This window comes from Phodopus roborovskii, unplaced genomic scaffold, assembly GCF_943737965.1.
Source record: "Phodopus roborovskii unplaced genomic scaffold, PHOROB, whole genome shotgun sequence".
Taxonomy (NCBI): domain Eukaryota; kingdom Metazoa; phylum Chordata; class Mammalia; order Rodentia; family Cricetidae; genus Phodopus; species Phodopus roborovskii.
The window spans coordinates 54,567,898-54,595,218 of NW_026126407.1; the positions used below are offsets into that span (position 1 = coordinate 54,567,898).

A 27,321-nucleotide genomic window follows, 5' to 3' on the forward strand; every position below is an offset into this window, starting at 1 on the left:
GTGGCCCTATTTTGATCACCCTCTGTCATTCCTTCCTGGAATTTAATTGGATTTTTCTCTTCCCTTTGTTAGTTGAAATCACATCATAAAAATCTCCCCAAGAGCAATCACTTTTCATTGGCTTCACTCCAAAAGATGTTATGAAGAGGTCTGATAGAAAGGGGGCTCACTACAATCCTACATAGGACATAAATATTTGACTTGCAAGAAATTTTTCTTTCTGAAACAGATTATTTTACACTATACTCTGGAGGAAAAGTTGAGAAGTCCCCAACTCACTTGCTCTTTCTGGTGGAGATCAATTCATCAGTTGTTTTCATGCAGGAATTCCAGACATGAAATTTATGGAGATTCCAGCAGGGTAGAGTTTCATAAGATGTGGCCCATATACCACCTAAATCAGATCCTCCTGGCAAGCCTGATAAAAATTCACAACCCAGCACTTAAACTCAAGCCTATCTAGCCAAAATCTCTTGTGGGTCAAACCTGAGAGTCTATCCTGTTAACAGTTATACAACAGTTCTCAAGTCTAGTGCAATCAGTTAAGGTGCTGAGGTGTGAGGGGAGAAGAAAGGTAGTCTCAAAGGAGATATTTACTGGATGAGGGCAAAGTAAATACTTGTTATCTCATCAGACACTTGAATTATAACACTCCAGCTAAGGGAACATTTCCATACTCTCACAGGAATGGTCTCTTCATTATGTTCCACACCCCAAATCCTATATGTGAATGTTTGTTTGACCTTTCCAAAAGTTGAACACCACAACTAAGAGAAAATATTTAGTGGCTTGAATTTTTATTTAAATATAGTATGCAAATGCACATGCACGCATGTGTACCTACAACCTTTCATATCTGTTCACATGAATTTAACTAATTATATTGAGAACATATTTGAGAGGCTGAAGAGAAATCTCAGCAGGTCAGATTACCCATGTCAGGTGGTTCCCAACCTCAGGTAACTCCAACTCCAGGAACTCTGGTGCCTTCCTCTGGCCTCCATAGGCACCTGTATACATGTCACACAGACATACACTCAAATACATGTGCACATACAAATTAATAAAAACATTGGTCCTGAAATACTTAAGCAAGTACTGTGACAGATTGGTATGGTGTGCAAAGTAATTAATTATGCATCACCTTAATCATTATTTAAAGTGCTCTAAGGCCAAAATATACCACTCATTTGAAAATATATCAGAAATAGTCAGACCTAGGTGAAGGAAACCACAAGACATAAAACCGACTAAACTCCTAAGAATGTCATATGTAGAAAAAGAGGGAATATTAGAATAAGCCAGAAGGTCGTGGAGTCTTAAATGAGAAACGCCTACTTGTCCCAACAGTTTAGTGTTTCCCAGGGCCTCCTTTAGACTGATGTAGGGGGATTACATGTTTGTCTATGGAGCCCTGAAAATGTTCCCAACCTCAACTGTCTCATGTATTTCACCCTGCCACTTGCAAAATGCTTCCTAACTTTGGATTCAATTTGGCTTTTATTGTGAATGAAAGCTGCCCATAGTATTAACATTACAGCCAGCATCAAGCCTGACATGTCCTTTAATGATTTCCTGGTGTTGCAGTCTAGAACCGGTTCCTTTTGGGGCATTCATTTGGGTAATAAAGAATTAGAAACATGTCTGTAACTTTGACACATATTGTCTTATAGTCCTCCAAAAGGGTCACATCACATACTAGAATTTTCATTACAGGAAAACAGTTTAAAGGGGGATTTATCGTAGCTCCATCTCAGAGGATTCAACCCAAAGTTAGCTGGATCCACTGCTTTGTGCCTGAGGTGGGACAGAATATCATGGCTGAAGCAATATACTCCCTTTCTAGTAGCCATGAAGGAGAGAGAGAGAGAAAAAAAGAAGAGAGCATGAGAGAACACAGGGAAAGCGTCAAAGATAAACAAATTACATCTCTCCAGGGAATATCTCCAATGATCTACTGCTCCTTGGGCTAAAGTCAAGTTATTGGCAGGCCATAGGCTTTCTAGAGTCATAATAAAGGAATGCATTCTTGGCTTATCTCAACCTCGGAAGGCCAGCCACATTCCTGTCTAGTGAGCTCTTTATCTTCAGAGCCTACAGCATCTCTCTTAGCCTAATTCATCTATCACCCCTTTCCCTTTGAACCTGTCTAACTATGGGTGTGTTCACCCAAATAGCCCAGAATAATCTCTCCATTCTAAATCTATCTGAGTGTCCATGTTAATCTCATCTCCCACCTTAATCTCCCACTGCAATAGAGTAATACATACATAACTTCCAGACTCTTGGATGTAGATATCTTTAACAGACTAGTATTCCACCCACAAAACTGTTTACCTGTAAACGTGTGTGGGATCTAGTCATAGAAAAATTAGCACATCTGTGTGGCCACTTCTTAAGTAATTTAGAAACCATGTCCTAAACATCCCCTTGTCCCTGGTAACAGAATCTAGAGGTCGGATGGCAGGACATCTAGCTGATGCTATGAAGATCAGCACCTGCTGAAAGGTGGATGAAGAGGGAAGATGTAAAGAGAAGGAACATTGATCATAATGTAGACTGATTGAAAGACTCAGAAGACATCACTCCAGAGATGAGATGTCTGTCCAGAGTGCTCTCAGCTTATGTTGTCAGACACTAGAAGGTGTCACTTTGGGCAAAGCAGGTTTTTTTTCAGCCAAGACCATCCTCTAAGAGGACTGGCAGGTAAAGACCACCTTGGGAAACTTTGTAGCACCAAGGAAGCAATTTCCTGGTTCTGTTGCCATAGAAGCTGGGTTTCTTAGGCAATTAATGACACTTAAAAACTGACTCAGACAAAAGTTCAAGAACAATTTTATTTAAAAAACAAAACAAACAAACAAACAAAAAACTTCAGGGGAAAAACAACAGGGCAGGCAAGCTGAAAATCCTGTAGTTGCCAGAAGGGGACAAGATAGAAAAAAAAAGAAAGAAAGAAAAAAAAAAGTCAGGGTTTTAAAAGTAGTCAAGCAGGTCAAAACAACAGAGAGAAAACCCAGAGTCCAAAGTAGTATGCTGATCACAGAGCACCTGATTCCACACCACACTCTTATGCCCCAGGGTAAAAAAATTGCATCATGGACATGTGGTTAAAAATAGAAACAGAGGGCCAGGAATGGTGGTGTGAGTCTTTAATCCTAGCTGGCTGATCTCTGTGAATTCAAGGCCAGTCCAGTCTACATAGTAAGTTTCAGGATATTGTGAGGCCCCATTTAAAAACAAAACAGTGAAATTGAGACAGCTTGTTAAGAATAAAAAAGCAGGGATTGAAGAGATGGCTCGGCCATTAAAAGCACTAGCTGCTCTTTCAGAGGACCTGGGTTCAATTCCTAGCACCCACATGGTAGCTCACAACCATCTCTAACTTCAGTTCCAAGGATCCAGTGCTCTCTTCTGGCCTCTGCTGGTACTAGGCACGTGTGTGGCACAGACATGCATTAAGGCAAGACACTCATACACATAAAATATAATAAAATAAAAAATTTTAAAGATTATGTTTCTTTGAAAAGGAAGGAATATGAAACCACCATACTGTTAAATTTGTGAGTACCACTTCCTTGACATATCTAAAAGACACTAATGGCCGTACCAGATGACATTCCAGGGTGAATGGTCAAATTTCACAAGGTTCTATTCTGAATGAAGAGCTACAGGCAGTCAATAGCTGCTGGAAGGGAAATCCATTATATATGTGTGACACTAAATGGACTCTGCGTGTGTGTGTGTGTGTGTGTGTGTGTGTGTGTGTGTGTGTGTGTGTGTGTAGAAACATAAAGAGAGCAGAAGAATGCCTGGAATTACAGGTGATTCTAAGCCACCCAAAGTGGATCCTGGAACCAAACCCCCATATCCTAAAATGGATTTTGTTGGTTTGTTTGTTTTTTCAGGAAGGGTCTGGTGACAGTTGAGTAGGAACTAAAAAGGATAAATCAATAACAATCAAAACAAGGCCATCAATTTGAAAGGGAGTGGTAGGAACAGGAAGGGTAGAAAGAGGAGACATGGGAAGGGATAGAGATAGGACAGAGGAAAAGGGTAGTGGTATCACTATAGTTTAATTCAATTTTTGATAAAAACAGATACATCAAGATTAACACATGAAAGAAGCCAACACACAGAAGATTGGAGTGCTTCCTTCCCTCAGCATCACCAAAACAGAGATGGCTAGAAAAGACCACGCACTGCATAGCCAAATGGCTTCTGGACAGTTCCATCATCACACTGGCCCAATACGATTCCAGGAAGTGCTTTTACCTTTCTTAATGGCTTGACTGTTTCTTTTCCAAGCATGACTGAGAAGCTACAACTTTTTCTCCACCTCTACCTGGCAGCTGCCAGGATTGTCACTTCTCACCTATACTGTGCTGTCCCTGATGCTCTGATAAAATCATCCCTGAACTTCCTTTTGAGCCCATTTCTGAACTTTTTGATTAATGAAACCAATAACCGCAAAATGGAATCCCAATTTCCCCAGTAACCACCTCATTATGTAGCCCAGGCTACTCAGCTCAAATGTGTGATCCTCCTGCTTCAGTGTCCCCAGGGTTTGGATTGCAGCTATGAGACATCATATCAGAACACAAACACTCTTCTTGACCAGATCAGCTTCTTCCTTCCCAATTTTCAAAGCTTCATCTACATCTTGAGTATTTCTTCCTTTTTTTGGATTTCTCTCTCTTCTCCAACTGGTTCCCCTCTGCCTTATAAGTGAACTCTGTGATCCCTCTTGGTCCCTTCCCTTATTTACTCATTTGATTTCTAAGCTGACAGTAGAAACACAGCCTGACTTTTCCAGAGCAAAGCAGACAGTTTTGAACCACAGCCGACATAGGTTAAGCTCTGCTAAACTCTCCAACATGAACATTATAAATTAAAGGTCAATCCATTCTTTCACATGGCTGCTATTGGAAAAAAAGGAAAAAGAAAAACTTGCAATGTACTAGATTCAGATGAATTGTAGTCTTATGTCAAGGCTACAAAAGAAATGCCAGTGTTAGAATAAAGATCTGTTTCTAATAGCATCCTTGGACAGGGCCTGACCCCGATGATTCATCCAGAGTCCCGTTAATCAGACATTTGTTCTCACTCCTACTTGTAGCTAGCATGCTCCCTAGAGCTCCCACCCCAGTCCACACCCACTCCCACCTCAGCTCCCTGTCCAGCCCCATGGCAGGCAAGGAGAGTTTGCAAAGCTTCTCCAAGAAACAGATTTCCACTCCCCAGTGCAACAGTGCTGAGAGTGACAAAGAACTGACCGGCCCACTCTCAGGTCAGCGCCTCAGAGTTAGCACTGTACTTTTAGCACAGGAAACACTAAGAAGGGACCCAGCTCTTCCATGTCCAGAGACCCGCAGCCACCCAGGGTTCAGCTGCTTGACTTAAGCACAACAGAGACCCAGTCAGGAATGCATGGCTGATGGTTAACTTCACTGGTGTTGTGTTGTACAAAGTGCCCACATATGCACTGTCTCCTTTAGACTCGTCTGCAAGCCTGTCAGGTAAGAGGGCCAGGGTGATTATGTGTATAACCTTGCATGATATTTTCAGGCTTCAGAATGTGCTTCCAATGGAGCCACAGCTGCTTGGCCCACATTTTCATACCTTCTATTCACTGCCATTCTCCCTGCTAGTGTGTATCTCCTCTGTGATGTGTGTATCTCCTCTGCTATGGCTTTGAAATGTGCTTCATTATTGGAAACCAAAGCAAGAAAAAGTCAATCTTTCCTAGATTTTTTTCAAAGATCCCCCTGCCTTTTACCATGTTTTAAGTGTAATATATCACCCCCCCAAACACAGACTCATCTGTTTGAAGATTTGCTCCCCAGATGGTGGTTCTGTTTGGGAAGGTTGTGGATTCCTAAGGTGCTGGGATGAAGCTAGTGGATAAACACTACAGACTGAGCCTTCGAGAGCTATATCCCACACCCAGTGGTGCCCAGCTTGCTGCTTTCTGTGCCTCCACTATGTGAGCAAGCCACTCCATGAGATCCTGCATCCACGAAGACCAGGCTGATTCAGCAAGCATGCCTTCCCACTGAAAGACCCACAGAGGGTGTGGACCCTCACGCCCCGACTCAGGAAAGGCGTCCCCCCCCCCCACCAAATCACTCACGAGAAGCAGTCTTGATGCAAAAGCATGAGGTCTTTTATATTTCAGTGCACTGGGGTCCGCAGCCATATTACACGTGGGGTAGAGGACTTGAAACCCTGGGTACAGGGTCCAGACAGCTTTTATAGGGTTACAACAAAGCCCGTGCATCACAAACCAATCACCTCATAGCATCCAGTGTGGACCAATCAATTTGAACTATCCAAGCCCGCGCTTAGCCCAGGAAGTCTGCTTTCGCTAGGGCTTCTGGGTAGTGTGACAAGGCTGTGACAAGGCTCATTTCCTGTTCTCATTCACTCACAGGTGCTGTTGGTAAACTGCCCTGTCATAAACAGTCAAGAATGACCTTTTTCCTATTCACTGCTAGGGGGCAGAGTCTAGGCTAAATTTTCCCATCCTTACATTCCCCACTTCTTCTCTGGTTAATGGTTCTAATCTTAGAACTGGGAGGACTAAAAGGTCATAATTCGGACCGCACTCATTCACTCCCTAACCAAAGTAACAGTGAGCAACAAGATAGGAATAAAAATGAGCAGTTGTAAGAGGCTGTTCCTGGGTCTTATAACCTCGAGTGGCATGGGGTGGGTCCAGGGGAAGAGGACATAGTCTGGAATGGCCACAAAGTGGGCCCTTTCACCAAGTCTCAAGGTTGCTGTGCAGTGACATCTAATGTAGACTGAATCTCCTCCAACTTGGAAGTGATGTGGAACTTTCAGAACTTTCCTTGCGCCAAGTAGGCCTCCCGGAGATGCTTCCACGCTCGCTGTCTCACCCATTTGAGCACCTTAAGCCTAGCAAACAAAGGCTTGGAAAAACAGCACATCAACACTATGTACAGAGGCAATTTTCATCAGTGGAGGGCCCCCTCCCATAGAGCCAAACAGTCTAGGGGTGTTTCTAACCCTGAAAAGCACAAAGATTAGGAGAGCTATTCATTCATTAATGCCAGTCTCTGCGGTCAATTTAGTGAGGGTCTCTTTAATGTTTTTATTTATCTTTTTTACCTGCCCTGAGCTTTGGGGTCTGAATGCACAATGTAACTTCCAATCGACCCCCAATGTCTTGGCCAGCCCCTGACTTACCTGGGCAACAAAAGCTGGACCATTGTCTGATCCTAGTACCTTAGGTATTCCAAATCTTGGGAAGATTTCCTCCAGTATTTTCTTAGCCACCATAGTTGAGGTCTCCTTCTTGGTAGGGTAAGCCTCTACCCAACCTGAAAATGTGTCTATAAAAACTAATAAGTACTTGTTACCATATTTGGCTGGCTTTATCTCTGTGAAGTCCATTTCCCAGTGAGCGCATGGATGGCTTCCCCTCAGTCTCTTCCCAGGAGGCATTCTTGCAGGGTAAGCATTAACCAGCTGACAAGGCACACAATGTTTTACTCCTGAGTTGGCCACCCCCAGTAGTCCCAGAACATGATAAGGAGATGTTCTAACCAGTCTCTGCAGATGTTTAGCCCCTAGGTGAGTTAGATGATGTATCTGCTGGACGTACTCTGACCCTTCTGAGTAGGGTAAAATCTCCTTTCCATCTTCCAGAGTATACTGTCGTCGGAGTTCTAGGGATTTAGACCTTTCTACTACGGGCAGCAGGTTGATACCCTGGGCTGCCTGCTTGGCTACCTTGTCAGCCATCTGATTCCCTTTTGAGATGAAATCTTTGGCCTTTTGCTGTCCAAGGCATTGCATATTAGCCAGTCTTTTTGGCAAATGTAAGGCTTCTAGCAAGCCTAGAATTTCTTCCTTGTTTTTGACTTCCTTCCCTGCTGAAGTAAGCAGCCCCCTTTGCTTATAGATAGCCCCGTGCACATGTGCAGTTGCAAAAGCGTACCTGCTGTCCGTGTAGATATTTACGGATTTCCCTTTGGCTAACTACAAGGCCTGTGTGAGGGCCATGAGCTCAGCCTTTTGTGCCGAGGTTCCTTCTGGCAGGCTACTGGCCCAAATGATGTGGGTTCCATCTACTACTGCTGCCCAGACATTCTTTTACCTTCTACCATGTAACTGCTCCCATCGGTGAACCAGTTCAACGCCTCCCCAGCCAGTGTGATGTCCGTGAAATCTTTGCAAACTCCAGTCTCTTCCACCAGCAGTTGATGGCAGTCATGAATCACCGGTTCATCAGTCTCCTCAGGCAGTAGAGTGGCAGGGTTGAGGGTGGCTGGTGGAGCGAACGTAATCTTCTCAGTGAGAAGCAGGCTTTGGTAGTAAGTCATCTTAGCGTTGGTCATCCATCGGTCTGGGGGCTGCCGGGCGATGCTCTCCAGTGCATAGGGGGCTATTATGGTTACTTTCTGCCCCAAAGTCAGCTTGTCAGTGTCTTTGATACTGTGATAGCTTTTAGGCAGCCAGGCCATCCACTGGCTACAGGATCAAGCTTCCTTGACAGAAAAGCCACTGGTCTATTCCATGGCCCCAGGGATTGAGTTAAAACTCCCTGGGCTACTCCCTTACACTCATCCACATAAAGGGTAAAAGGTTTAGTAACATCAGGAAGAGCCAGTGCAGGTGCACTCAGCAGGGCCTTCTTAATAGCATCAAATGGCTCCTTATGCTCTGAGGCCCAAGAGAATTTTTCTTTTTCCTTAGTCAGTGGGTAGAGAGGGGCTGCTAGGGTTGCGAACCCCAGGATCCATAGCCTGCAAAACCCAGCTGTCCCAGAAATTCTCTCACTTGCCTGGCCGTGGTTGGGACTGGTATCTGGACCACGGTTTTCTTCCGAGCCTCTGTCAGCCATCGTTGCCTGTCCCGTAGACTGTACCCCAGGTACTTTACCTCTCTCCTGCAGATCTGGGCCTTTTTGGCAGAGGCTCGATAGCCCAGATCTGACAGTTCCAGCAGCAGTGCTTTTTCTCCTTCCATGCAGTCGTGCTGGGCGGCTCCTGCTAGAAGTAGATCGTCCACGTACTGGAGGAGGGTCACCTGGGGGAGTTGGGTCCTGAAGCTGGCCAGATCTTTATGAAGGGCCTCATCAAAGATGGTCAGGGAGTTTTTAAACCCTGTGGCAGTTAGGTCCCAGTGACTGTCCGGTTCTGCCCGTGTCAGGGTCCCTCCATTCAAAGGCAAAAAGCGGTTGGCTGGCAGGATGTAACCTCAGGCAGAAGAAGGCATCTTTTAGGTATAATACGGTGTACCAGCTCTGCTCAGGTGGGAGGGCACTCAGGAGGTTATAAGGGTTTGGGACAGTTGGATGTATGTCCTGTGCCCTTTTATTGACCTCTCTCAAGTCCTGCACTGGCCGATAACCATTGGTACCAGGCTTTTTAACTGGCAGCAAGGGTGTGTTCCAGGGAGATTGAATAGGGACCAGGATGCCTTGCTGAATCCACCTCTGGATGTGGGGTCGAATTCCTTCCCAGGCCTCTCTACTCATGGGGTACTGTTTAACTGACACTGGTGTAGCACTAGCTTTCAGCTGAATAACCTGTGGAGGCACTTGCTTTGCCAGACCCATTCCGGATATTTCAACCCAAGCTAAGGGAGTATGGGCCAACCACCAGTCCATATTGGAGGTTCCAGCTCCATCTGAACAGCTGAGGTCAAGCCCAGGCTCCTCGTGGAGTCTATACTCATCTTCTAGCCTAACAGTAAGGACCTGTAATTGATTTCCCTGTTTATCGGTAACTGATGGCTGTTCAGAGTCAAAATGAATCTGGGCTCCTACTTTTGTCAGGATGTCTCTTCCTAACAGAGGATAGGGGCATTCAGGAATGACCAAGAATGAGTGGGATACCCGGCCCACGCCAAGGTCCACTGTTCTTCAGGTAGTCCATGAATACTGCCTTTGTCCTGTGGCACCCATTACCCAGGATTTTTTGTCTTTTAATTTTCCTAATGGCTGTATCAGCACAGAATGCTCTGCTCCAGTATCCACTAAAAAAATCAACTGGTTTCCCCTCCACTCTTAAAGTTACCCTGGGCTCAGGGAGGGTGTCCAAACCCCATCTTCCCTAATCTTCACCTTCCCCCCAGGGCTAGCACCTTCGATCCCTTGTTTCTCTTCTTGGGGCAGTCCTTTGCCCAATGCCCCCTTTCTCTACAATAAGCACATTGGTCTTTGTCGAGTGGGATCCTGTTGCCCAGGCTTCCAGACTGTCTATGATCTGCTCTAAATCTTCTAACTTCTCTCTCTCTCTTTCTCTATCATTTCTTCTTTCAACTTTAGCGGCCAAGATTTTAGTCAAATTTCTTTCCTGTCTTCTGTCATGCCTGTTCTCCCTTCTTTATTTTTCCTTCTCTTTTCTCTGTTCCTTTTCTTCCTCTATCTCCCTTTTAAAGTACACTTTCTCTGCCTCTTTCACTAAATCATGCAACTCAGCTTCTTGTAACCCTTCCAGCCTCTGGAGCTTCTTCCTAATGTCCGGGGCTGATTGCCCTATAAAGGACAGCATCACTGAAGCTCTCTGGGCTTCTGAGGTAGGGTCAAAGGGAGTAAACTGCCTGAAGGCCTCCATGAGCCTTTCAAGAAACACTGAGGGAGATTCGGTTGGTCCCTGAATCACCTCTCTCACCTTAGCCAATTGGTAGGCCGCGCGGTGCCTCGGAGACCTGCCACCAGAGGCTGACGATAGACTTTCAAGCTTTCCCTACCTTCGGGGGTGTTAAAGTCCCAACTGGGGCACGCCAAGGGAAATCATGCATCAATCTCGTTCTGCAGCTGCATGGGCCGCCTGTTGGCACCAGGAACATTTTTTTCTAGCCTCTAACAGAATTCTCTCCTGCTCCTCGGTCGTGAAGAGAGTCTGCAACAGTTGCTGACAATCATTCCAAGAAAGCTGGTGAGAAAACATAAGGGACTCCACCAATCTCATAAGGTGTTGTGGATCCTCTGAAAAAGGGGGGTGGTTAGTTTTCCAATTGTAAAGATCTGAGGAGGAAAAGGGCCAGTACTGCAGGGGCTGCAACTGCTCACCCAGTACTGGAGGACCAAATGTGCGTAGCTGCAGAGTCACAACCCCAACCATTTGCTGAGATGTGGCTCCTCTCCGACTTCGGGTCCTGGTAGCAGGTCCTCCCGCAGCTGGGGCCCGAGCTTCAGGGGATGCAGAAGGTCCTCCTGCAGCAGCCTGTATCAGATAAGGGGCTGGGGGGACGGGCTGGGATTCCGGCCAGGCCAGAGGTTCCTCAATCTCAGGGTAGATTCGAGGAGAGGGTTCAGGTTCCCCAGGCAGATATTTTCTTCCACATCCGAGGGCCAGAACTCAAGAGCCTGGCTCTCTTGGCTTGCTCAGCTATGGCTTAACCTACGGGGGAGGGTTGTCTACCAGATCCTTCCATGTAAGGATATAGGGCTCTTGATTGGGATGAGAGCCAGATCCAGGCTGAAAGACAGCCGTCTTAATGGCTTGGATAATCTCAGAATTAAAAGTTCCCTCTGGGGGCCATCCAACATCCATTGCAGGCCACTCAGAGGTACACAAAGTCTGCCAGGGGTTCTTCCAAACCTCAACTGACAAATTACGGGCTCGAGATTTAACTTCAGTCCAGTGGTTAAGAGTTAGAGTGGGGGGGGGGGTCGTTACCGTCTGTCTCATGATAAAGCGATAGACAAAGACACCCAGGACAAAAGCACACAGAACGGCAATTAACAGATCTGGACACAGGCGACCTGGCCAGTGGTCAAGAGTAAGAGGGGTCGCTACCATCTGTCCCACGATAAAGCTATAGACAATAACATGCAGAACAAGAGAGCAAACAAGAGAGCATGATCCAGACACGTGGCACGCCGAGTCTCCAGCAAACAGCAGGCAAATGGAAGTGGCGAGCCTCCCCACCAGAGGTAGCGAACAGATGCAGACACACATGGCACAGGCGGGCAAGAAGTTTCCACTTCAACAACAGAGTTTGGCCCTATCAGCCAACAGCAGGCAGAAGCTTACAACTGGGCGTCCCCAGGCTTTCTATACCCGCCCTGGAGATTCCCCCAGGGCCACAGCTTTGTGACCGAATTCGCGCATCTACTACTGGCCACAGCCTCTCGGGTCCTTACAGTTCAAGAAGGCAGCTGCAAACTGAAACCGAGAACATGTTCCAGAAAACTGATACCAGAAAACACATGCTCAGAACAGAGACACCGGCCAACACACAATACATACAAGCATACACACCACACACACACACACCACACACACACACACACACACACATATCCCAGGGGATCCCCGTACCTCCAAGCCGGTTCTCGGGTGAGAGGGGTGGTCGCGGTTTCCCGGCCAACGCACCAAATGAAAGACTCGCAGAGGGCATGGACCCTCACGCCCCGACTCAGGAAAGGCGCCCCCCCCCCCAAATCACTCACGAGAAGCGGTCTTGAAGCAAAAGCATGAGGTCTTTTATACTCCAGTGCACTGGAGTCGGCAACCATACTCCACGTGGGGTAGAGGACTGGGAACCCTGGGTACAGGGTCCAGACAGCTTTTTTAGGGTTACAACAAAGCCTGCGCATAACAAACCAATCACCTCATAGCATCCAGTGCGGACCAATCAATTTGAACTATCCAAGCCAGGAACTTAGACCAGGAAGTCTGCTTTCACTAGGGCTTCTGGGTAGTGTGACAAGGCTCATTTCCTGTTCTCATTCACTCACAGTTGCTGTCGGTAAACCACCCTGTCCTAAACAGTCAAGAATGACTTTTTTCCTACTCACTGCTAGGGGACAGAGTCTAGGGAGAATTAGGCTAAATTTTTCCATCCTTACACCACCACAATAAACTAGGAGTCCTTTCTCCCTCAAGTCAGGCATTTTTTCCCACCATGAAAAAGTTAGCTAATATACCTTCTTTCTGTCTGGGGGAAACATTTATCTGTCTACAGGCAGCTAATCTCATATGCCCAGCTTCTACAGAGTAGCAAATACAAATGGCTTTTTCTTCAGAGGTGTGGCCACTGGTTGTTTCCCATGCTTGAGTACATGACCCCACAATTATGCACATGCAGACAAGTATTAACTGGGCTCAGTAGGTTACTAAAAAATACATTAAAATTAATTTATTTCATCCTGAGTGGTGGCCATGGAAAGGAAGAGAAGACCCCTGTCTTTCCACAGATTTTTATCGTTACAGCTGAGAATGTGAAAGAGACAGGAAAGGGGGAGAGATGTAAATAAACTCCACAATCAGTGAGATCACATGAGCATTGCTACAAGTTTGCCTCTTGTTTTAAATGTTTTCAAACTAAAAAAAGAACCAAACCATGCATAAATTTTCACTCTGCTTATTTTCACTTAATTCTTATGGTAAGCATAATGTTGACTGTCTGCATGAGGGGAGCCTGTCCCAGCTGACTGGCCTGTCCAGAATCTGCTGGAGGGGTAAGCATGGGCCTATTTCCTGCCTGCCTTCTGGAGGCCCTGCTTGCTTGGAGCCTTCTGAGGCCTGGGGGGACTTCAAACACACTGGGGAAGCCATCCCAGCAATCCAGCCTACCCTGAATCTGCCAGCATTGTGGTCCCTCCTTCACCTATGGGAGAAACCCCCTTTCCAGTGCCCTCTTCAGAGCCTCCTGAAGACTGGGGGCAGGCTGTCCCAACAGACCAGCCCATTTGGAGTCTGCCAGCATGTTGGTCCCATCCATACCCACAGGAGAAGTCCCACCACCACCCACTGCAAAAGGACAGCCATGGGAGTATTGGACCTGCTTGTACCAACCTGAAGAGAACCTTGGTCCTGTAGCCACCAGGAGAGGGAGTGTTACAGCAGGTTTTTCTATGGGCCTGGTCCCAGAGCAGAGCCAGCCCCAAATAACACACAGAGACACTGTATTAGATATAAAGCTGTTGGCCTGTTACTAGCATTTCTTATTGGCTAGCTCTGTCTTAAATATTAACCCATTTCTACTAATCTAGATAATTCCACGTGGTCTTATCTTACCTGTGAGAGGGCCTGAACCTCTGCTTTCTTGGTCTTACATATTGCCTCTCTTCCACTATCTATCCCTGAATCTTCCTTGTCTCCTAGTCCCGCCTATCTTGCTTTCCTATTGACCAACAAGGCTTTACATATTTACAGAATGACATCTCCCATCAGGAGAGAACCTACCAGTACGCACTGGAAGAAGGGATAGGTAGACGACAGTATAAGAACACAGTCAACGACAGGAAGATCAACACCAACAGAGTCTAGGGACTCCATAACAGCAAGACCTAAACATCACAACACAGATGAAGCAGAAGAGAACAGCCCTAAAAACAACTTTATGATGATGATGGAGATCCCCAAAGAGGTAATGAGAAAAATCCCTTAAAGAAATGGAAGTAAAAAATTCAAGAAATAGAGACATGGAAAGAATGGGCCGCCTTTTCTTGTTCCTGATTTTAGAGGAATCACATTGAGTCTCTCCCCATTTAGTTTGATGTTGACTGTTGGTTTACTGTATTTTGCTTTTATTATGTTTAGGTGTGTTCCTGTAATCCCTTATCTCTCCAAGATTTTTATCATGAACGGTGTTGGATTTTGTCAAAGTCTTTTTCAGCATCTAGTGTGATGACCATGTGGTTTTCTTTTTCAGTTCGTTTATATGGTGGCTTACATTGATAGATATCCATATGTTGGTCCATCCCCGCTTCCCTGGGATAAAGCCTACTTTGTCATAGTGGATGATTTCTCTGATGTATTCTTGGATTCAATTTGTTAGGACTTTGTTGAGTATTTTTGCATCAATATTCATGAGGGATATTCGTCTGTAGTTCTTTCTTAGTTGTGTCTTTGTGTGGCTTGGGTACCAAGATAATTGTAGCATCATAAAAAGAGGTTGGAAATGACCCTTCTGCTTCTAATGTGTGGAACACTTTGAGGAGTATTGGTATTAGCTCTTCTTTGAATTTCTGGTAGAATTCTGCACTAAAACCATCTGGCTCTGGGCTTTTTTTTGGTTGGGAGGCTTTTGATGACTGCTTCTATTTCATTAGGGGTTATAGGTCTATTTAAATTGCTTATCTGTTCTTGGTTTAGTTTTGGTAAGTGATGTCTATACAGAAAATTGTCCATTTCCATTAAATTTTCAAATTTTGAGGAGAATTGTTTGCAAAGTATGACATGAAGATTCTTTGGATTTCCTCAGTGTTCATTGTTATGTTCACCTTTTCATTTTTTATTTTGTTAATTTGCATGTTCTCTCTCTGTCTTTTGGTTAGTTTGAAAAAAAGGTTTGTCTATCTTGTTGATTTTCTCAAAAAAACCAAGTCTTTGTTACATTGATTTTTCCTAGTTTCTACCTTATTGATTTGAGCCCTCAAATTGGTTATTTCGTGGCATCTACTCCTCTGGGTGAGTTTGCTTCTTTTTGTTCTAGAGCTTTCAGTTGTGCTGTTAATTCTCTAATGTGACTATTCTCCAGTTTCTTCATGTGGGCACTTAGTGCTATGAACTTTCCTCTTAGCACTGCTTTCAAAGTGTTCCATAAGTTTGGGTATGTTGTGTCTTCATTCTCATTGAATTCTAGAAAGTCTTTAATTTCTTTATTTCTTCCTTGACCCAGGAATGGTACAATTGCTCATTGTTCAATTTCCATGAGTTTGCAGGGTTTCTGCAATTTCTGTTGTAGTTGAATTCTAACTTTGAAGCGTGGTGGTCTGATAAGATACAGGAGGTTATTATTAATAGGTACAATTTTTTGTACCTATTGTGGTTTGCTATATTTCCAAGTATATGGTAGATTTTAGAGAAGGTTCCATATGGAGCTGAGAAGAAGGTGTATTCTTTTGTGTTTGGGACAGAATGTTCTATAAAGGTTTGTTAACCCTAATTGGGTCATAAATTCTGTTAGTTCCTTTGTTTCTTTGTTAAGTTTCTGTTTGGTGGACCTGTCTAGTGTTGAGAATAGCGTGTTGAAATCTCCCACTATAAATGTGTGAGGTTTTACGTGTGATTAGTAATGTTTCTTTTATGAATGTGGATGCCTTTGTATTTGGTGCATAGATGTTCAGAATTGAGATTTCACCTTGATGGATTTCTCCTGTGATAGATTAGAAATGACCTTCTTCGTCTCTTTTGATTGATTTTAGTTTAACTTTAATTTGTTAGATGTTAGGATTGCTACACCTGTTGGTTTTGGGGGGGTCAAGACCAGGCTAGAGAAACCCACAGAAACAGCTGACCTGAGCAAAAGGGAGCTCATGAACCCCAGTCTGATAGCTGGGAAACCAGCATAGGATGACCCTTACCCCCTCAAAGTGGGTGTCTATGGGGCCTCTGGTAGTGGATCAGTATTTATTCCTAGTATAGCAATGGACTTTGGGAGCCCATTCCACATAGAGATATTCTTTCAGCCTAGACACATGGAGGAGGGCCTAGGCCCTGATCCAAATGATATGACAGACTTTGAAGACTCCCTATAGAAGGCCTCATCCTCCCTGGGAAGCAGAAAGAGGATGATATAGGGGTTGGAGGGGGAGACAGGACAGGACGGGAGGGTAAGGGAACTGGGATTGACATGAAAAAAAATAAAAATAAAAAAGACATCCCCCATCAACCAGTAGTTGCTTTTTTAATTTAAAAGTAGATTAAATAAGCTACTCTTTTATATTATCATCTATATCCCCCTTTTTCTTTTCAGAATGAGATTTCTAAATCTAATCTCCTTTGTTCAGCTTTTCTCTTGTGCATTACCAATAACAACTTACAACCAATCCTCCTAAACAATGACAAATGTCCACAACCCACTGAATAACGAAGCTCCACCCACCACACATGTTGAGTTCTTAAAATTATTTCCTGTTAATCTGGGGGTGACAGACATCATCTTTGGGGGACCCTGAGAAAGTTGGAATTATGGTCAAGTCTGGGGAGAGCTAGCTATATCATTGTTGTCCAGTCTCTGTGTAATGGGAATATGTTGGGCTTATCTCAAGTCCTGGCTAGAGTAGTCTGTGAGGCTGTACCATCTCAGCTAGCCACTTGAAATTGTCCTGAGTAGTTTTTAATCCAAAGATGATCTTTAGGTAGTGTTTGTCAGTTTAGTGGTATTACCACAATTCAGGTGGGATCATTGTAGTGGGGCCCCATTACACCTTTGGAGACTTCACAGGTCACTGTTAGGAATAGTCATGTTTCACTGCAGAAAATTTAAATATTTTGAATCTCGTATACAGCAGATCTCAAAGAGGTTAAAGAACCACAGTCTGTTAGGTACATCCAAAGTACACAAACTTAATTCCTAGTTACCTGATAGAGACTCAATCCCGAAATCATATACAGGAAGCTAGATGAAGCCTTTTTCTAGAATTAGTTTGTATACTATAAGACCATTAATATTATGATAGAAAGTTTAGCATATTAAAATATTTATATATTAATCTTATAAATTTTAAGATAATATTTATATGTTAAGAAAAATTTTAGAGTCAAAATAAAAACAAAGGATTTTGAGATTAGCAGCAATAGAACAGTCCCTAAATTTTGGTTTTCTTCTGTCACATATTAGTTGGTTCTTCTGACATGAGACAGAGATTTTGGATTTTCCTTTAACAAGCATGCTTGGGTTTAAAGAAAAAGAAAGCCATTCTCCAGCTCCACAACCAGCTTTCATTTTTAATTAGACTAGAACTACAAAAACTATTTATCTCATGTTTCTACAGAGAATAGCAGAAAGAAACATTTGGTAATATTTATGAAATTTTATCCTATTGCAAATGTGCTATATCAATAGGCCAATTACTCTTTTTCTTGGGACATTTTCTCTGGGCAATTACAATATTACAATTCACTCTTTTTTTTTTTTTTTCAGATGCCTCTCATTTGTTCAGTGGTCTTCAGATTCCTTAGTTGGATGCCTTCATTTTCCTGGAAAGAAAGAAATCAAAAAAACAAAAACAAACAAAAATACCTGCCCCACCTAACTTTGCAGAGTTTCCTTTTTGTCAGGTTATATCTGATCAAATAAAAAGCATGTGTTAGTCTTATATGTTAGTTTAGAAAGAATGGTCATGCTGTTTAATGAACTATCTATTGCCTCTTTTAGTTAATAAGTCTCTCCTGTTCAAATCTAATCTTTATCAATTTTGATGGTATACATAGCTTTTTTTCTCTTGTGGAAACAAAAGAAAAATCTCTTCCTCGATGTAACACATACCCTGGTTTCCATTCAGAGGTCAAGATGTTTTTAAAAATATATGTTGGTTCAACTTTTCATAGTCCAATGTCTCTCAGCAGCTATTGTTTCTTCACCTTCATCAGAAATTTAAAGACAATACATGCAGGATCCAGATCCCCTTATATTATCTATCTTTTGTGGCTTTTTAATTTTACTTTATTCCTTTTATAAGTATTTTACTATTATTTTTAAATGATTTTTAGACTGTCTATACCTTTTCTCTTTTCTCTTCCAAGTATTTTTAAACACATCATAGTCAATAAGAGATTTTTTTTTCTGTATCTCTCTTTATGTGTCAGTAATCTTTCTCTCCATGAGAAAGACGTAAATCTGACATGTGGCTTAGTTCATGGCATGTGGGGCTAGAAGAAACTGGGAGATGCCTCTCTGTGTTATGGCTTGCATGAGTGACTGCAGACCTAGAAAACTGTGTTTGGCTCCATTTTTGTGTGTTTGTAGCTTTTTCTAAGCTCTTCTAGGTTTTATGTGACTATGTACACTTTAGTCCATGTTGGGTGCCATTTGTAGGTGGAGTTTTTCCTCTGGATCACTGGCCTGCTTTATCCTGTAAGCCAGCTCCCGAATAACCACACAGGGACTTAACATTAATTATAAATGCTCAGATGATAGCATAGGCCTGTTTTTAGATAGCTCCTATAACCTAAGTTAACCATTTATATTAATCCATATGCTGTCCTGAGGCTCATTTATATCATCTGTACTATCCTTCTCACTCTGCATTTCATGGCATCTCTTCATGACTCCCATAACTCTGCCCTTTTCTCCCCAGTGTCCTCTCAGTTTGGCTTTCCCCCCAACCTCTTTTTGCCTGGCTATTGGCTAGTCAGCCCTTTATTAATCTAGTCAGGAGCACACTGGCAAAGACATGTCTTCATAGTATATAAACAATTATTCCATGATAGGGTCCAATTACTCTTCTCATTAATTTTGACTGGTATTGGATTTTATTTACCAGGGTTTTTCCTTTACATTTAACCTATTCTAATATTTCTTGGATATAAAAATGTTAACCATGTTCATTCAATCAGATGTAATCAGCGCAGTGGTTTCACACACACACACACACACACACACACACACACACATATAACATGCACAATACACACAAGAACAAGAATGGAGAAGAAGCATCTAGGGAAAGAGGAAGTTCAGAAGGAGTAAGGGGAGAAGAGAGATTAATGGCTGTGCATACAATTGAAAGGCATTATGTACATGTATAAAATTGTCAGACAACAGATTAAAATACAAAAAAGTATATCACACTGAAGTTAATCTTAGGCATACTTTTACATATATTCATAGATTAAGAATATTCTTTTGATATTTAGCATTGTAGTAAAACATGGACTTCACACTTGTTATGTTTCTAAATTACTGTCTTTAATATTATTTATCAGAGACTAGAATTAAATAGTGCTTGGAGATACTTGAAAACAGAGAAGTTAATGTGATTCTGTTTTCCACAATATAAATTGTGTCTTCCCAAATATTCCAGGGGCCTGGAGAGATGCTCACTGGTTAAAGCACTCGACACACAAGCATGAGGACTGGAGTTTGGATCCCCAGAACCTATATAAATAAACGCTGAGTGAGCTCATTGGCTCACTTATAAATCCGACTTCTTAAAACAGACAGTAGCTCACCAGAACAAGGTGGCTAGTAAAACTAGCTGTATCAGTGAGCTCTGAGTTTGATTAAGAAAGTCTGCCTCAGTGAGTATAGTAGAAGCATGATGGAGGGATTCACCATATCAAACTCAGGCCTATACGTATATGTGCACACATCCATACACAGCTCATACAAAACTTGCAAACCCATGAAACACACACACATAATGAACAAACAAAATAAAATATGTGTACTAACTTGTACAACTAACTTTATTGCTGATCTTTCAATACCCAAATATCCTTATCCTTGAGTTACCTGTTTTCAGGTATTCATCTGACTGGCTGGAATGCAGCACAAAGTACAGATTTAAAGAAACAGTCTGACTTTTCTTACTGTATATCCTACAGTAATCCATTACCTGAGCATAAAAATACAAAAAGATTCTCTGAAATACTTTTCATCAGTGATCAATCACTAAGAACACCAGCATTCATGAAGGACGGGTCACAAGGTGTCACAAGGTGACTAAGCTGTGGAGATATGAGGGGAGAAAATTTTCTTCTAAGTGTTACAAGCATCAGGTTTACCCATTCTACTCATCAAATGATTTCACAGTTCTCAGTTCCACTCTGTCAGTCTTAGGCTTTGTGGAATATCCTTGTATGTGTGGGCGGAAGTTCTAGTAGCAGGTTCCAGGACTGGATGACCTTGATTTTTCTGTCTTTCTGGGTCTAGTAATACAAAATTGGAAGCCGTTGTGTATGGCATCATTTTCGGGCCAGATTTTATTGCAATGCAGCATTTTAATAGGCACTGGCAGTTAAGGAGACTTTGAGTCTTGGATTCACTTGAGTCTTGGTATGTATATCAACTGGGAGGCATTTTGTTTTAACAAACTGAAAATTCAAACCAAAGCAGCTTAAGCAACAATACTATTCGTATCTTTGCATGACTAAAATGCTCAGACTCAGGAAGATAAATGCTTCATGTTGCTGCTCATATAGGGGTTCTAGCTTTTGATGTGCACATATATATGGTTTTATATAAATGTATATATGCGGAGAGTATAAGTCATGAAACTAGAAACAGGTCATGAAAGTAAAGGGGAGGCTTGGGAAAGCAGGCCAAAGGAAAGCAACAAAATACAAGTGACACGAAAATAGAAGGGGGTCTCGGGTGGGAGGGTAGAGAAGAGGAGGCAAATAATGGAGATGGAGGAGATGGTCAACAACAAATGTGCTCTAGCATGTCATAATGAAATACAATGTTTTGGATTCAGACTTAAAAATAAACGTTAAAACCCCACAAGAGGCCTTCTGGTGTGGCTTGTGCTAACCAAAGCAAAGACAACATCCAAGACTTGACATCCCCCACCTCATTCTCTGCTCTCCCTAAAACCAACAGGAGACACTAGCATGTGGCAATAAATTGCTGCCAGATACTCAGACTCATGTCTTCTGAAAGAAAGGGGGAATTGTCTGAGAATTTCTGCAGGAAAGAGGGAATTTTTGATCTATTTCTCCTGGAATCTCAACTGCATTCTAAGAGGACTCCAACTTGGGAAGCTAAGCCAGAGTCCATCCAGGGTCAACCATGGATATCCAGAAGATAAAGCCTAGGACACATCTGGTTTGCAATTCATGCATTCATAATTCTTGATCAGAGGCTAAAGTCTTCTCCAAAAAAGAAAAGATGAGAAGCAAGAACTAGTTTGCCCACAGGGACTGATTACTTCTCTGTGAGTTTGATTAACATATTTGGACTCCATTACTCAGCTTCCTTATATTTAAAATGTAAATAATAGGGGCCAGGGACATGGCTTGGTCAGTATAGTGATTGCTGCACAAGGATCCTCAGAACCCATGGGGAAAGCTGGACATGTCAGAGAACACCTTTAATTTCAGTTCTGGGGAAATAATGACAGAAGTGTCCCTGAGGCTCATCAGCCAGTCAGACCAATTTGGCAGCCTCCTGATTCAGGGAGAGAGCCTATCTCATAAGATAAGGTAGAGCATGATTAAGGAAGGCATCTGACATCAAGCTGCACATTCAAGCTGCACACACACACACACACACACACACACACACACACACACACACACGAAAAAAAAAAAAAGACTGTAGATAATGTCTCTCCATAGGACTCACGTAGAACTAAATGGGAAATCACCTGTGAAATACCCCATACAGTGACTACTGAAGACACACAGATCTAATCACCTACCGTCACCATTTCTTGATCTTTGTGCCTTTAGGAAATCCTTGAAGACCAGCTTTCTGCTCAACCCCAGCCTGTGTGATTTGGATGGAATGGAAGCAGAAAGGGCACCACCCTGAAGTTCATTGTGTTAGCATGACTCCTTAGAAAAGTCAGCAGACCAGGCAGAAATCTCTGTACACCTTGAGGCCAGCAGAAATCCATGGGCATGTGCCCATAATGCAGTCTGCCAGTGCTGCTCATGATAAAGGAGCAGATGTTGAATAAGGAGCCTGCCCCTGGCGATATCTGTTAATTGATGTGTTGTGTGCTTTTATGGGAGCTTGATTACAGTGTTTTATTTCTGGCTATCAGAGAAACCCGAGAATGCACAGGTTCAGTACATCTTTCTAAAAGAACTTTAGGGAAATTACAAGAGTCATTGTCAAAATGTCTGTGCCAGCAAAGAAGCAACTGCTCTATTTTAGTCTTTAAAAGGGGTTGAGGCTCAACAAAAATGGTCCATTTAAAGGGGAAGCAAGCCTGTATCCCAGCACTCAGGAATCTGAGGCAGGCTGATCATGAGTTTGAAACCAGCCTATATGAATCTCTGTATCAAAGGTGTAAAAGGCAGAGTAAAAAGAGAATCATTTTGAATAAGAATTTTTTCTGCATTACAGTCAGAAAGATGGCTAAGCAAATAAAGGCATTTTATTGCCAAGCCTGCCAACCTGAGTTCAATCCCAAGAATCCATATCATGGAAAGAGATAACAGACTGCTGTAACCCATCCTCTAACTTACACACACACACACACACACACACACACACACACACGCACGCACGCACGCACGCACGCACGCACGCATGCACGCACGCACACACACACGCACACACACAAAACAGACAGATGAATGTTTTAAAATTCTGCTTTTGTGGTTGTGTCCAAAATATCTATAGGAACAACTTGAGTGACAGAAGGCTGTGTTTTACTCACAGTTTCAGAGCTTGTGTCCCATCATGGTGAGGAGGAAATGACAGAGCAGAGTGGCTCACATCCCAGCAGTCAGGAAGCAGAGGTAAGCCTGTCCTAGCAGCCTCCTCCTTCCTCTCTTTTCACTTCATCTGAGTCCCCAGCTATGGGATGGTGACATACACAGGGCAGGTCTTGGCACCTTAGTTAATCCTCTCCAGAAATGCTTTCAGGGGTGCATTCTGAGATGTGATTTGCTAGCCCAGGCATTAGGAGACAACAAAAACTAACCATCACACACTCAATTGCGTAAATTTGACATGAGCATGAAAGATACAGAAAAGATCACAGAGTTAGGTATGCACAGATACACCCAAATAATATTCATTACTCACAAATATAAATGAATAGGAAAAAAAAGGGAAAAGTGTGTGATAGAGAGGGGGAGAGAAAGTTTGAATACCTATTTTTCTTGAATACCCATCAACCTAGCCAGCCTGCACATCTCAGGTACTGACAGCTGATTCAGCTAAATAAGGCCAGCTGTACAATTGCCCTTGAAACATTCCTGGGCCAGAAGGCTTTTAAATATACAAACACTTCCCAAGGCACAGAGTTATAATGCTTCTTGTCAGGTTCTAACTTGTGGATTCAGTTAATCCTCACTTTGGAAAGAAATGGACAAAATCTATCAATCTGACAACATCCATCAGTCCTGTGTGCCTCATGTCTGTCCTCAGAAGATTTAGGCAGAGTAACCCATTGGGGTGGGGGAATGGCTAGGGAGATCATTCTTCCTAACAGCCATTAAGACAATGGAAATTACAGCTCTTAACTTTGTTCTTATTTCTTGGTAAATAAAACTCCTTTGCATGTGTACCACATTATTGTTGTTAAGAGTAGTTTTTTTTTTCCTGCTGGCCTGGTTCCACCACTGTGCCAGCCCCGAATAACACACAGAGATGCTGTATTAGATATTAATGCTGTTGGCCAGTCACTTGTTTCTTATTGGCTAGCTCTGTCTTAAATATTAACCCATTTTTATTAATCTGAGTATTTCCACGTGGTTCATCTTACTGGAGAGCCCAGACCTCTGTTCTCTCAAGTCTCTACATGTCGACTCCTCCCTACTACTTCCTCCAGTCCTCCATGTCTCCTAGTCCCACCTATCTTGCTTTCCTATTGGCAACAGCACTTTATTCATTAACCGATAAGAGAAACACATTTATAGAATAACATCTCTCATCACCTCTTCTGTCTAAATAAAAAGAAGGGTTTTAACTTTAACATAACATAAATTACATAACAAAATAGTTATCAAATAAGAACCACAGTTAAAAATATTTAGTTCATTAACAGTAAGATTTAAAGAAAATATCCTATCATCTATCCTATCTTTGTGAGTCTAAAGTCTTACATGTAATTTATTTTTAATCCTAAGGAAAACTATAACCATAACTATCTGTCTTCAACTCCATCAAAGACCACAGAAGGATAATATATAAACCCTAGAAATGACAGAGATATCTCACTACCTGGTCAGTCACCCAAAGTTCTATAAAGTTCCATCTTCAGTCCATAGGCTATAGTGTGTCTGGTAGATTCCTCAGCAAAGCAGGAAACTTTAAACTGTCCATCTGTAGTGGCAGTTTGTCAGTCACTTTTCTCTGTGTCCTGCAGACTGTCTGGCAGACTCTTTCATAAAGCAGAAACCCTGTGGCAATGTCCATCTTGTTTCAGCAGTCACTTTTCTGTCGATTCTGTATGTCCAGTTTATATAGCATAAAGTTAAACAGTCCAGACAAGAGCAGTATCTTGCCCAAATGGCTAGTCTTGTCATATTGAAAGCACACTCTATAATGACTTTCTCGATGTTCATCTTCCTTCCTGACGCAGGTAGTGTTGCCAAGAGCAGTTATGTCTCACTGTTAAGAAAAACCCTAAACCATTTTAAATGCCATATTCTGTAGGTCTTTGAAAGGTTTGAAGAATGCCTATTTATCTCAAATACATCTTGAAACCCTAACGTAACTCTTAGTTTTGACTATCATAGGTAACTGTCTATAATCTGTACTAAATTATACATTATATTTTAAATGAGCTATATAAACACAATACCTAAACAAGAGGAGAAATATACATATCACAAAATTGACCTTCAATTTGTATCAATAAATGAAAATCCATTCTAAAACAAAGTATTTATATCTATACCATAATCCCCTTTTTACCTTTAAAGAGTGATTGGTTGTGATTATTAACCATTTATAACCAAGCCTATTTAAATGAAAACAAACATTTATAAACAATATTTGGAAATTTGGGCATCGTTCTTTCCAAACTGCTTCCTGCCGGTAGGGGGCGCTGTCGTGGGGATCCTAAGAAGATGCAGAAATTCTGGCTGTAGTCTTTGTTCTTCTTTCTTGGTAAATAAAACTCCTTTGCATGTGTATACCATATTATTGTCTTTATTCACTGTTAGTAGAAGAGAGTATCTAGGCTGATTCTACAGCTTGGCTATAGGGAATGGTGGCATATTAAAATAAGTATTCCTGTAGAAGACTTACTTTGGCAGAGGAAAAGGGTATGTACTCAGAATTGGAATGGATGAATCACACAATTGTTTTCTTTTTGGACTTTCAGGAACAGCCATACTGCTCTCCATGGTGACTGTACTCATCTACATTCCGGAGGTGATAGTGTTAAGTGAAATAGTCAGACTCAGAGGCACAAATATCAAATGTTTTCTCTCACATGTGGAAGCTAGAAGGGAAAATGTACATGAGTGAAATGGGGAAATTTTAAGAATTGTAGAAGGATATAGGAAAAAGAAGAGGAATAAAAAGTAATAGAAGAATAACTATAATCAAAGAACATTGTGTGGATATGTGTGGCTAAGCTCTATGTGCAATTAATATGTGCCACTAACAGGGTAAATGGACCTGAAAATAGAAAAGGGACTGTTTGGAAAGAGGGAGGGGACCAGGTAGTGTGACGGGTGAAGCAGAGTGATGGAACTAATGTAATCAAAAGCCATGGCACATATATGAAAATGTCATAATGGAACACATTATTTGTGTGAAATAACCACATATTAATAAGAAATAATAAACAGAACCTCCTGAAACTGAGAAGCTTCTGTAAGGCAAAGGACACAGTCAACAAGACAAAACAGCAGCCCACAGATTGGGAAAAGATCTTCACCAACCCCACATCTGACAGAGGGCTGATCTCCAAAATATACAAAGAACTCAAGAAGCTAATCACCAAAACACCAAATAATCTGATTAAAAAGTGGAGTACAGAACTAAATAGAGAATCCTCAATACAGGAATCTAAAATGTCTGAAAGACATTTAAGAAAGTACTCAACATCCTAAGCCATCAGGGAAACACAAATCAAAACAACTCTGAGATACCATCTCACTCCTGTCAGAATGGCTAAAATCAAAAACACTAAAGACAGTTTATGTCAGAGAGGATGTGGAGAAAGGGGCACACTCCTCCACTGATGGTGGGAGTGCAAACTCATACAGCCACTTCGGAAATCAGTATGGCAGTTCCTTGGGAAAATGGGAATCAGTCTACCACAAGATCCAGCAATTCCACTCTTAGGCATATACCCAAAAGATGTACATTCATACACCAAGAACATCTGTTCAACTTGTTCATAAGAGCATTATTTGTAATAGCCAAAACCTGGAAGAAACTTAACTGCCCCTCGGCTGAAGAATGGATGGAGAAAAGATGGTACATTTACACAATGCTGTACTACTCAGTAGGAAAAAATGGAATCACAATTCGCAGGCAAATGGATAGAACTAGAACAAACCATCCTAAGGTTTCACAGTCAAAAAAGACAAACATGGTATATACTCACTCATATATGGATTTTAGACATAGAGCAAAGGATCACTATCTTACAATCCATACTGCCAGAAAAGCTAGGAAACAAAGAGGACCTTAGAGAGACATACATGGTTCCCCTGAGAAGGGGAACAAATTAGGTGTATGGGGAAAAGAGGGAGTTAGGAGAAAGAGAAGGAGAGAAGAGGACATGTTTTAGGACTTGAACATCTAGCTTTTAAGGGTTGTAATTCCTTCCCTCAAGCACGCATTCTCAACATTTCAGAACCAACCCTTATAAGTATTTTTAATTTCTAGAATATTCTTTACCCATGGAAGGAGGTTATGACTTTGGAGGAAAGCTCATGATATCTCAGACTTCAAAAGAAAGATGGAGCTGGGGAGATGGCCCCTTGGGTATAGCATTTCCCATGCAGGCATAAAGACCTAAAT

General features: G+C 42.3%; 1 pseudogene; it reads right to left on the reverse strand.

The window, feature by feature from the left end:
• Positions 1-7,182: 7,182 nt before the first annotated feature.
• Positions 7,183-11,669, reverse strand: LOC127219815 (uncharacterized; annotated as a pseudogene).
• Positions 11,670-27,321: the final 15,652 nt, after the last annotated feature.